The following is a 13,117-nucleotide window of genomic DNA, read 5'->3' as shown; positions in this document are numbered from 1 at the left end:
GATCAGATGAACTTCGATTTCTCCCGATGAGTGATTTTTGATAGTTTTCTATCGCGTGGATGCTTATTTTTTTATTTACCATACTGGTGATATTCTTTAGTGAAACAATTCAGGAAAACTGAATTCAGTACTTCGTTCTTCGTGTGAAACCATTGGCGAGAGATAATACATATAGTATGTGGTTAAAAGACACTGGATATGACCGCTGAATGGCACAACGGAATTAACATACCTTACCAAGAGCACGTAGCGATAGAACGCGAGCAGTTCTCTCGCACCCCTGGTCGACCGACGGACAGTTGCCGATCGTGAGGCGCAGTGGCTCTGCACGGGCAGACCTCATTTCCTGTCCAATTAGCGGCCACTGCAGAGTAATTTTTCACCGGCCTGTCGAGAATTTATTAGAACTGACGTTGAAGCCTCGGCAGCCAGGGTCCGCAGAGGCGCGCCGTCTTACTGCAGCAGTTACTTCCGTGCATGTAATTTTCCCATTTTTAAAATGAGAAAATTACGTTATGTGACATAGGAAAAATGATCTCAGCTATCGAAAAGAAGAAAAAATATTCTGCTGCGTTGGCTGTCACCGAAGGAAGGAGGTTAGAGTTTACGATCTCGTAACGATTTCCTTTCTTGATGACTGTAGTGATTATTCTTCTTTTTATGTTTCATTAGGTCCATCGATTCCCAAACTTCTGTTCATTTCTATCATGGCATACATTTCTGGGTACTGAGAATGACGTATCAATCATTATTAAATTACGAAATTCACATTTGAATTGAATTTTAACACTTTTTATTTGTTATGTAACTCTCAATTGTATAGAGACTCGTTGCTAATACTGTATGCCACAAAACCAAACGTGAAAATCGTCTTGTTTCGAGCAGACAGCGAAATCAGACTCCAATTTCTCTCTGTCTGCCAAACCTGCTACTAAATAGGATCAGCGTCAGAGAGATTATTGTATTCAACATGCAAGAGTACTGTGCACTTTTATATCGCCATCAAAATTAAAACTTTTGGTACAAAATTTTATGGTATCATGAAATTTGGATTAAAAGTTCAAACTAATCAGCACGAAAAAAGAAGCATGATAATTATGTTAGTTAGTCACTGACTATTAATTAATGACACAATTAGTTATTAATTATTTCTGCAATTGACAAGTAATTACTGTGAATGAATTACATAATTGACATTCAGATGTTAAATGTCATAATTGTGTATGTAATTGAGTAATTATAAGGAAATTGCACAAATGTGTCACATAAAGGCATTAATCATTGGCGCAGATACCACCATAACATTTATAAGGAAGATCTGTTACCCTAGTGAAGCGAAATACTCACTTGACAAAAATAATGTTCACTTCTACACAAACTGTATTAATAGTACCATAATTTTTATATCAAAAAAAGGCGAAAGTACAGTACAAAATTAGTACAGACGATTCAACGTAGCTTGACTCAGAGTGCAAGATTGTACATAAGCATGTCTGCAAAAGGAGATAATTTACATAAAAATTATGCACAGGACCTTTTATTACTAGCGAAGCACTTGTTTTAAACAAAAGTGGCAAAAGAGATCAAATAAATTGCACATTGGTAGCTTTCTCTAGTGTTATGTTATGAAAATAATGCATTATCGACTCCGTGTTGCAATGATTGATTGGAGATGCAAAGTTGGCAAAACGTATCATCATGAAATTTGACTTTGACTAAGTTATATAAGTATTTACACTGAAAAGATGAGATATTATATAAACCAACTAAAGTATGTTCATGCCTTCATTTAAACAGACGACTGAAGAAGTAAGATTGAGAAACAGTAAAACTGACATCTGTGTACTGAACAAGGGTCACAATCATCAAAAGATAGCAAAAACATCAGATTCCATCGTAATCACATAAGCAGTTTTTTAATCATGTAAGTAAGAGCAATGGATACACAGTATTTGTAAGAAATGCAACATGTCAAAAAGGTAGCCCTAATCAAGAATCATACGTAATTCTCGTATTGTATAACCGTTCAAGAAAAATTTTACTGGCAACCAGATTCATGTTTCTACATGTATTTATGACACTATATCAAAAAAGTATCATAGCGCTGTATACAGTTTAATGATTATTTAAAAATTACATCTGAAGAAAATTTAACAATATTGGCTCACATTTTAAATTCTAATTATATGGTAACATATACATTTATCTACATAGGAAATGACCCACTGTTGTTTAACAACAAAATTTGAAAAATGCTGAGGAAACAAAGACTGTTGCACTCTCAGTTCAAAAGAGAACACGCAAATGACAACAGCGAAGTTAGTAGAAATTCATACGTCTGGGGAAAAAAAAACAATGCACGAAGCTTGCAACAATTACCACTGAAATACCTTGCAAAAGATCTTGACGAGAACCCGAGAATATTCTGATCCTACATAAAATTTCTAAGTGGGTATAAGAATTATACCCAGTCACTCATTGACCAGTCTTCTGTTGCGGCAGACGATAGTAAAAGTAAAGCCCAAGTTTTAAATTTCGTATTTAAGAGATCGTCGATGCTGGAGAATCATACAAGCGTACCTTCATTTGACCATCGTACAGACTCCCGTATGGAGGACATGGTTATACGCATCGCTGGTGTACAAAAGCAACTGAAGAGTTGAAAACAAATAAGTCCCCAGGTCCCGGTGGAATCCCAAAACGGTTTTACAAAGAGTACTCTAGAGCATTGACCCCTTACTCAGCTTGCATTTATCGCGAATCTCTCGTCCAGCGCAAAGTCCCAAGCGACTGGAAAAAGCGCAGGTAACTCCAATACTAAAGAAAGGTAAAAGAAAGGACAGAAACGACAGACCAGTATCTTTAACATCGGTTTGGTGCAGAATCCTTGAACATATTCTCCGTTAGAATACAGCAAATTTCCTTGAGAGGGAGAAGCTTCTGCCCCGAACTCAGTACGGTCTTAGAATGCATCGCTCGTCCAAAACTCAGTTTGTCCTCTTCTCATTATGGATGAAGGACGACAGGCGGATTCCATACTCCTAGCTTTTTGTAAGGAATTTGACACTGTGCCTCGCTACCGACTGTTACCGAAAGCACAAGCATGTGGAGTAGGTTCAAATGGTTCAAATGGCTCTGAGCACTATGAGACTCAACATCTTATGTCATAAGTCCCCTAGAACTTAGAACTACTTAAACCTAACTAACCTAAGGACATCACACACACAAATGCCCGAGGCAGGATTCGAACCTGCGACCGTAGTAGTCCCGCGGTTCTGGACTGCAGCGCCAGAACAGCACGGCCACTACGGCCGGCTGTGGAGTAGGTTTCCAGGTGGCTCGCACATTTCTTAAGTGATAGAACCCAGTAGGTTGTCCTCGACGGCGAGACGAGTGTTCATCAGCCACAGGGGTATCATCAGGAGTGCCCCAGGGAAGTGTGATAGAACAGGTGTTATTTTCTATATACTCGTACATATATGATCTGAGGGACAAGATAAACAGCTGTCTGCGGTTGTTCGCTGATGACGCTGTGGTGTTGGGAAGGGGTCGTCGTTAGGGACTAGACGAGTATACAAAATGACTTAGACAAAATTTATAGTTGGCGTGGTGAATGGCAGGTAGCTCTAAATGTATAAAAATGGAAAGTAACGCAGATTAGGAAAAACAAACCTATAATGTTCAAGTAGAGCATTAGCAGAGTTCTGCTTGGCACAATCACGTCGATTAAACATCTTGGCTTAACGGCGCAAAGTAGCATGAAATGGAATGAAAGTGTAAGGTGAATGGTCGACTTTGGTTTATTGAGAGAATTTTAGGAAAGTGTGGTTCATCTGACACTAGCGCAACCCATTGCTCAGTACTGTTCGTGTGTTTGGGATCCGTACCGGGTTGTATTAAAGAGGCTGATTGCAGAACGATTCGGCTACCGCCAACGTACCTTTCCCCTAGGGACAATAAGAAAACCAGAGAGATTAGGGCTCTATGTAGGCATACAGACAGTCGTTTTCCTATCGCTCTGTTTGTGAGCAGAATAGGTGAAGAAATGACTAATATGATGAGAGAAAAGAAATTATTCAGGTAGTGAAGGGAGACGAAAATTTAATAGTCATTGGTGACTGGAATTCAACAGTAGGAAAAGGAAGAGAAGGAAACGCAATGGGAGAATATGGATTAGGGCTAAGAAATGAAAAAGGAAGCCGCCTGGTAGAATTTTGCACAGAGCATAACTTAATCATAGCTAACACTTGGTTCAAGAATCATGAAAGAAGGTTGTATACATGGAAGAACCCTGGAGATACTAGAAGGTTTTAGATAGGTTATATAATGAGAAGACAGAGATTTAGGAACCAGGTATTAAATCGTAAGACATTTCCAGGGGCAGATGTGGAATCTGACCACAATCTACTGGTTATGAACTGTAGATTAAAACTGAAGAAATTGCTATAAGGTGGGAATTTAAGGAGATGGGACCTAGATAAACTGAAAGAACGAGAGGTTGTACAGAGTTTCAGGGAGAGCATAAGGAACAATTGACGGGAATGGGGGAAAGAAATACAGTAGAAGAAGAATGGGTAGCTTTGAGGGATGAGATAGTGAAGGCAGCAGAGGATCAAGTAGGTAAAAAGACGAGGGCTAGTAGAAATCCTTGGGTAACAGAAGAAATATTGAATTTAATTGATGAAAGGAGAAAATACAAAAATGCAGTAAATGAAGCAGGCATAAAGGAATACAAACGTCTCAAAAATGAGATCGACAGGAAATGTAAAATGGCTAAGCAGGGATGGCTAGAGGACAAATGTAAAGATGTAGAGGCTTATCTCACGAGGGTTAAGATAGATACTGCCTACATGAATATTAAAGAGACCTTTGGGGAAAAGACAACCAATTGTATGAATATCAAGACTCAGATGGAAACCAAGTTCTACGCAAAGAAGGGAAAGCAGGAAGGTGGAAGGAGTATATAGAGGGTCTGTACAGGGGCGAAGTTCTTGAGGGCAATATTATAGAAATGGAAGACGATGTAGATGAAGATGAAATGCGAGATGCGATACTGCGTGAAGAGTTTGACAGAGCACTGAAAGACCTGAGCCGATACAAGGCCCCGGAAGTAGACAACGTGCCATTAGAACTACTGACGGCCTTGGGAGAGCCAGTCCTGACAAAACTCTACCATCTGGTGAGCAAGATGTATGAGACAGGCGAAATACCCTCAGACTTCAAGAAGAATATAATAATTCCAATCCCAAAGAAAGCAGGTGTTGACAGATGTGAAAATTACCGAACTATCAGTTTAATAAGTCACAGCTGCAAAACACTAACGCGAATTCTTTACAGACGAATGGAAAAACGGGTAGAAGCCTACCTCGGGGAAGATCAGTTTGGACTCCGTAGAAATGTTGGAACACGTGACGCAATACTGGCCCTACGAAGGAAAGGCAAAAAATACGTTTCTAGCATTTGGAGACTTAGAGAAAGCTTTTGACAATGTCGACTGGAATACTCTCTTTCAAACTCTGAATGTGGTAGGGCTAAAATACAGGGAGCGAAAGGCTATTTACAATTTGTACAGAAACCAGATGACAGTTATAAGAGTCGGGGGACATGAAAGAGAAGCAGTGGTTGGGAAGAGAGTAAGACAGGGTTGTAGCCTTTCCCCGATGCTATTCAATCTGTATATTGAGCAAGCAGTAAAGGAAACAAAAGAAGTATTCGGAGTAGGTATTAAAATCCATGGAGAAGAAATAAAAACTCTGAGGTTCGCCGATGACATTGTAATTCTACCAGAGACAGCAAAGGACTTGCAAGAGCAGTTGAACGGAATGGATAGTGTCTTGATAGGCGGGTATATGAACTTCAACAAAAGCAAAACGAGGATAATGGAAAGTTGTCGAATTAAGTCGGATGATGCTGAGGGAATTAGATTAGGAAATGAGACACTTAAAGTAGTAAAGGAGTTTTGCTATTTGGGGAGCAAAATAGCTGATGATGGTCGAAGTAGAGAGGTTATAAAATGTAGAACGGCAATGGCAAGAAAAGCGTTTCTGAAGAAGAGAAATTTGTTCGAGTATTTACTGAAGCGTCTGGCAGTCGTTTCTGAAAGTATTTGTATGGAGTGTAGCCATGTATGTAAGTGAAACATGGACGATAAATAGTTTAGACAAGAAGAGAATAGAAGCTTTCGAAATGTGGTGCTACAGAAGAATGCTGAAGATTGGATGGGTAGATGAGGAGGTATTGAATAGAATTGGGGAGAAGAGGATTTTGTGGCACAACTTGACTAGAAGAAGGGATCGGTTGGTAGGACATGTTCTGAGGCATCAAGGGATCACCAATTTAGTACTGGAGGGCAGCGTGGAGGGTAAAAATCGTAGAGGGAGACCAATAAATGAATACATTAAGCAGATTCAGAAGGATGTAGGCTGCAGTAGGTACTGGGAGATGAAGAAGCTTGCACAGGATAGAGTAGCATGGAGAGCTGCATCAAACCAGTCGCAGGACTGAAGACCACAACGACAATGATACCCCCCGCCGCGCACCGTACGGCAGCTTGTGGAGTGTGTATGTAGATATCGATGTAGATACTGTATTTGTCTATTCACAGGCATGTGACCAAAATTCGGTTTCTTGATACATCATGAAACACTGAATAATCGAAAACGCATCCTCTGTTCTTAACACTTTGCCTACGTCACACACAGTCACACTGTTTGTTGTAGCACTGGGCTGAGACATCCATGCCGCTGGGGGCTAGAAAGAATATAAAAAATAATTGTCGTTAACACTATTAGCTCAGCTTTTAAAACACTGCCTATACGTTGAGTAGAAAGGACACGCGTTTACACTATTCATTCAAGCAATGAAATCATAAATTTGTGGTAAGTTCCTACTGGACCAAACTGCTGAGGTCCTCGGACCTAGGCTTACCCACTACTTAATCTAACTTACGCTAAGAACTACAAACACCCCATGCCCGATGGAGGACTCGAACCTCCGACGGGGGAGCTTCACGAGCCGTGACAAGGCGCCTCGGACGACGCGGCTTTCCCGCGCGGCTTGAAGTTGTGAGTTGTTGCATCTACACCACCAACGAAAATGCGTTGTTGTAGGCATGGCAGCTAGAAATGTCAGGTACTTTTAATCGTGTGCAACACGGTTTTGTGTATACATTGAGTGAATAAGGTAATCAAAGACGTCAGTCCCGTGACTCATGCGATGTCCCATTCCACTGGACCTCTTGCCAACATGAAAACATAAAAACATTATGGCATCGTTTTCGACAATAACAGTCGCACTGTGTTCGCCTCATGTCGCGCCCCTGGTGGCCTATATGGCACTTGATAAATCAAACAGTCACTTCACGCATGCTGTCGTTTACCGGTAACTCACTGCAGCCAACTACTACAGTCGCTTAAACACTACAGCAGCTACCTACTACTGAGCACTAACCTAGCATCATAACAGCTGCCGACTATTCTCCGTTAATCCAGACTTCCAGTAATTCACATGTTCATTGACAAAAATCTGTTGTTTATCAATTGACATGCTCTTTTGCCCGCATCTCGTGGCTGTGCGGTAGCGTTCTCGCTTCCCACGCCCGGGTACCCGGGTTCGATTCCCGGCGGGGTCAGGGGTTTTCTCTGCCTCGTGATGGCTGGGTGTTGTGTGCTGTTCTTAGGCTAGTTAGGTTTGAGTAGTTCTAAGTTCTAGGGGACTGATGACCATAGATGTTAAGTCCCATAGTGCTCCGAGCCATTTGAACCATTTTTGACATGCTCTTTTAATATTTCTTGGTATAATTTTTTTAATACACTGAAGACCATAATATTTCCACAGTTCACCATCTTAACGTTAACAGATTTAGAGTGAACGACCTTCCTACGACAGGTCGACATGCGTGAGAAGCCCATAGTGGCTTGCCTTCTGTGTTTTCTATTTTAAAATTCTGTGACTAAAGCTTGAACGCTTGATATTTATTTTACACGTGACATGCAAGTTAAATGATTTATTTCTGATGAAGGTACTCTTAGTAGTGACCGAAACCTAGGTCAAAAAGACTTCATTTTTTCGACCGAGGGCTGTTATTGCTTTAATTTTATTTTGTTCGTATCACTTGGTGATAAACGTAGGCCGGGAAAGCAGCTGTGGCATCAAATAAAACACCAAACATAGTGGTCTTCCATTCTATGCAATGTCCTTCCATGTTAACATTACGGACGGTACTCTCAGACTGCATAAGTTGTTGTAGTCTTCTATATTAGTTTGCTGCGTCAGAGTCACCTAATTACTACACTATTTAAATAACAAGTTTTGAAAATGTATTGTCATATTTTCATGTGGCAATTAATCTACACTCAGTTCTGACATGACAAATAAACTCATATAATATGCATTCCGAACGTCATAAAAGAGTAAAAATATGTCAATGTAATATGGGTCATACCATTACATGGCAAAAGAGACTGATATTAAAATATTGCTTTGTCTTCTTTGATACAGGGCTTATGGAAGAGGTAAAGGTAAAGTAAAGCCTAAAGCTCAAGCCCGGGCTGGACTATCGACCTGACCAAATGAAGAGTGCAGACGTTCTATACGCCGCGGCACTAAGAGGGGGAGGGCTCGTGCGTCCCTTGCCTCGGCCGCCTTTTACCACTGATAAAGGTCCTTGGTACTATGTTCATCACGGAACTGTTTCTGGAGAACTGATGTAGAGGCACTTCACGACCAGATATCAGTCGTGATGTAGCTGCCAACGTGTAGAGAACAAATTAAGCTCATCAGGAAAACCTTGCACCACACGTGCATGTTCGAACGGCCCCAGGGTTGCGATCCAGAAAAAATTTATTCATGACCACTTCAGCCGTGTAGGTAACAGCAATTACAGTAAGAAAACAATTTCGGATCACTCGACTCGAGAATGCCTCTCCCTGACCCCTCTCTTCGGAAACCCTCCCACTTGAGCGTGAACAAAATTGCATCGTGTGCAGGTCACTCAACCGTCTTCATTCTGGAGTGGGAAGTTACAGGAGTAATCTCCAGAAATGGCACTTTTCTGCGGATACCACCCGTTGTGACTGCAGAGAACCACATACCATGGAACACCTACTGGATTGTCAACTATGCACCGTATCTGCGCAGAAGAAGACGTTCTGCTTGCGACACCGGCTGTAATTGAAGTTGTACGATTTTGATCGATAGCAGTGTAATTTCATAATTCTCTTTCCTTTGCTTGTAATGACAATTAACGTGCATTGTGTTTGTCTTCTGGCACAAATAAATAAATAAATCCCTCATACTCAGGCCGAGTGGACCTGGGGGGACCAGAGCAAGGAAGAGCGCTGCCCCTACTTGGAATTGATCCCGAGATCTTCAGGGTTTGATCCTAGCACTCTACCAACGAGACGACCACGGCCGCCTATGGAAGAGAAGGGCACGAGGAATCGTGGGAGGCGAACTGTATATCCACCTGCGTCTGTTACATGCTAGTTTTAACCCTTTATTTCACACACACAAAGGTATTTTGAAGAAAAAGTAAAAAAAAGTAAAAATTAGATGTATATCGTCATGTGAACACTTTTGCTACATCTTATGTTCCTGAGACACACTGGGTTTTGCATACGCTGTTTCAACAGACATTGTATCACTGCCCAAAAAAAAGGTACATACATGCTACAGTGAAAGTATTACAATGTTGTTCTGTGGCTAAAAAATGTTATAGTTTGCACTGTTGCATATGCAGTGTCTTAAAACAATTAAATTTTGGTAAAAAGCACAGAAAAATTCCACAATTTTCGCATTTTACAGATGACTGTCCCTGATCGCAAAGCTTATATCTTCACCTTAAGTCCGTAATGAGGCCAGTGACCAAAACTCTCAATAGCGTATTATTCAGTAGCCACGAACGAAAAAAATGGCTGACATCGAAATAAGTGTCCAAGGAATAGAAAAGCAACTGAAATCACTCTACAGAGAGAAGTACACTGGACCTGACGGGATACCATTTCGATTCTAGACGGAGTACGCGAAAGAACTTGCCCCCCATCTAACATCCGTGTACCGCAAGTCTCTAGAGGTTCCAAATGATTGGAAAGGAGCACAGGTAGTTCCAGTTTTCAAGAAGGGTCGTCGAGCAGATGCGCAAAGCTATAGGCCTGAATCTTTGACATCGATCTGTTGTAGAATTTTAGAAGATGTTTTTTGATCGCGTATCATGTCATTTCTGGAAACCCAGAATCTACTCTGTAGGAATCAACATGGATTCCGGCAACAGTGATCGTGTGAGATCCCACTCGCTTTATTTGTTCATGAGACCCAGAAAATATTAGATACAGGCTCCCTGGTGGATGCCATTTTCCTTGACTTTCGGAAGGCGTTCGATACAGTTCCGCACTGTCGCCTGATAAACAAAGTAAGAGCCTATGGAATATTGGACCAGCTGTGTGGCTGAATTGAAGAACACAGCATGTTGTTCTCAATGGAGAATTGCATGTTGTTCTCAATGGAGAATTGAAGAACACAGCATGTTGTTATCAATGGAGAGACGTCTACAGACGTTAAAGTAACCTCTGGCGTGCCACAGGGGAGTGCTATGGGACCATTGCTTTTCACAATATATATATAAATGACCTAGTAGATTGTGTCGGAAGTTTCCTGCGGCTTTTCGCGGATGATGCTGGAGTATACAGAGAAGTTGCAGCATTAGAAAATTGCAGCGAAATGCATGAAGATCTGCAGCGGATACGCACTTGGTGCAGGGAGTGGTAACTGACCCTTAACATAGACAAATGTAATGTATCGCGAATACGTAGAAAGAGGGATCCTTTATTGTATGATTATATGATAGCGGAACAAACACTGGTAGCAGTTACTTCTATAAAATATCTGGTAGTATGCGTTCGGAACGATTTGAAGTGGAATGATCATATAAAATTAATTGTTGGTAAGGCGGGTGCCAGGTTGAGACTCATTGGGAGAGTCCTTAGAAAATGTAGTCCATCAACAAAGGAGGTGGCCTACAAAACACTCATTCGACCTATACTTGAGTATTGCTCATCAGTGTGGGATCAGTACCAGGTAGGGTTGACAGAGGAGATAGAGAAGATCCAAAGAAGAGCGGCGCGTTTCGTCACAGGGTTATTTGGTAAGCGTTACGGAGATGTTTAGCAAACTCAAGTGGCAGACTCTGCAAGAGACGCGCTCTGCATCGCGGTGTAGCTTGCTGTCCAGGTTTCGAGAGGGTGCGTTTCTGGATGAGGTATCGAATATATTGCTTCCCCCTAATTATACCTCCCGAGGAGATCACGAATGTAAAATTAGAGAGATTCGAGAGCGCACGGAGGCTTTCCGGCATTCGTTCATCCCGCGAACCATACGCGACTGGAACAGGAAAGGGAGGTAATGACGCACGTAAAGTGCCCTCCACCGCCACACATCGTTGGGTGGCTTGCGGAGTATAAATGTAGATGTAGATGCAGAATATTCAGACAGGTTTGCTCTTCCCAGAAATATATAAGTGCATTTTCAATGTCCCAGGTAAGAATTCGCTAACATGTTCATATAATAACTCATCTTCAAGACTTCCTCTTTATGTTTACAAGCAGTTTTCGTCGCACAACAGTAAAACAGCTGCACAAAATCAAAAGAAACTGCCTCACGGGGTGATGCTCATATGACCTCGCGCCATGTCTTCTAGAGATGCATAATATTCGGAAATGTTTCACCATAGACAATAGAATATCGCTGTATATGAAAGCTTAAAGTTTCTTGCAACAACCATTGTCTATCAAAGGACGAAACGTGAAACACGCTGCAGAAAATAGTGTGCAATTGTGCTGTTGCTTGGGAGCAAAATTGCCAGATAAACAGTTAAAATTAGTATCTTAGCATGTGATGAGATGATGCATATTTCACTAGCATAGGCTATATAATTTTAAGACCTTCGGAATGCATAGAATTTGAGTTTATTTATACCGTATGACGAAACTGTTTGTTTACTACTTATTACATCTGAGCCCGCTGCGGTGGCCAAGCGGTTCTAGGAGCTTCAGTCCGGAACCGCGCGACTGCTACAGTCGCAGGTTCGAATCCTGCCTCGGGCATGGAAGTGTGTGATGTCCTTAGTTAGGTTTAAGTAGTTCTAAGTTCTAGGGGACTGATGACATCAGATGTTAAGTCATATAGCGTTCAGAGCCATATGAACCATTACATCTGAAGATGGCAATAAAATCTCGAAACTGGTAATGTGAATGTTATAGTAACTAACCGATTCTGACATATTAAATTATTATACAAATATTTATGAAGTTATCATTCTTCCATTTTACAATACGTCAGTTCTAAAAGAATGTTGTAGTCTTTCTATAACAATATGGTTTCTCTTAAATGTAGCTGTGCATCTGAAGTATTTCTGAGAAGAATCAAGTTCACTGACCCTTATACGTAAACGCACTAAAGGCATATTTTCTTGCCAATAAAATTTTTGTACAAAGAGGGACGTTTAACAGTCAAGAGAGCTATCTCGAAGCTGTCCAGGTCAGCTTTCACATCCTTCAAAAGACCTTAGCGACTCTAAAAGCAGACTCCCGATAGATGACGACACTGTGGAAAGAACGGCTGGAAGAACTTCCACTTTACCTTCAAGTGGCTGTAATTTAAGTACGGGAGGTGGAGTGAGGATGCGATTAATGGAAACTGGCTGGTGATAGAGAAACGAGGAGAGGAGCAAGAGGGAAGAGGTGAAGGTGAGAGAGAGAGAGAACCAACGTGGTCGTGGCAAACGCCTGGAGCACAGAAGGCAGTGGGATGACGCGCGGCGGCAGAATGCCCAGCGAGGGCGCTTCTGACTCACTCCATACCCCCCACCCCCCACCCCCACCCACTTTACCGTCTCAGCGGCCAGCAGCTGTCTGCACGTCCGCCCAAGTCGCCCCTCGCCATCCTTCCTGCGTTTTGTCTCTCGGGTGTAGTGGCTTGAGTTGTATATAAAGGACCCGAGGGAGCCGCAGCACGAGACAGACTCGATGATAAGTTGTTGCGCGGAAGGATGAGAGGAAATGGAAACGGCCCGCCACTTGTCATGTGCTGCGGCGAGCATCTGTGGCTGCAGATGTGACGCCGA

The sequence above is a fragment of the Schistocerca cancellata genome, chromosome 3 (assembly GCF_023864275.1).
Source record: "Schistocerca cancellata isolate TAMUIC-IGC-003103 chromosome 3, iqSchCanc2.1, whole genome shotgun sequence".
Taxonomy (NCBI): domain Eukaryota; kingdom Metazoa; phylum Arthropoda; class Insecta; order Orthoptera; family Acrididae; genus Schistocerca; species Schistocerca cancellata.
This window is presented reverse-complemented; position numbering follows the sequence as displayed.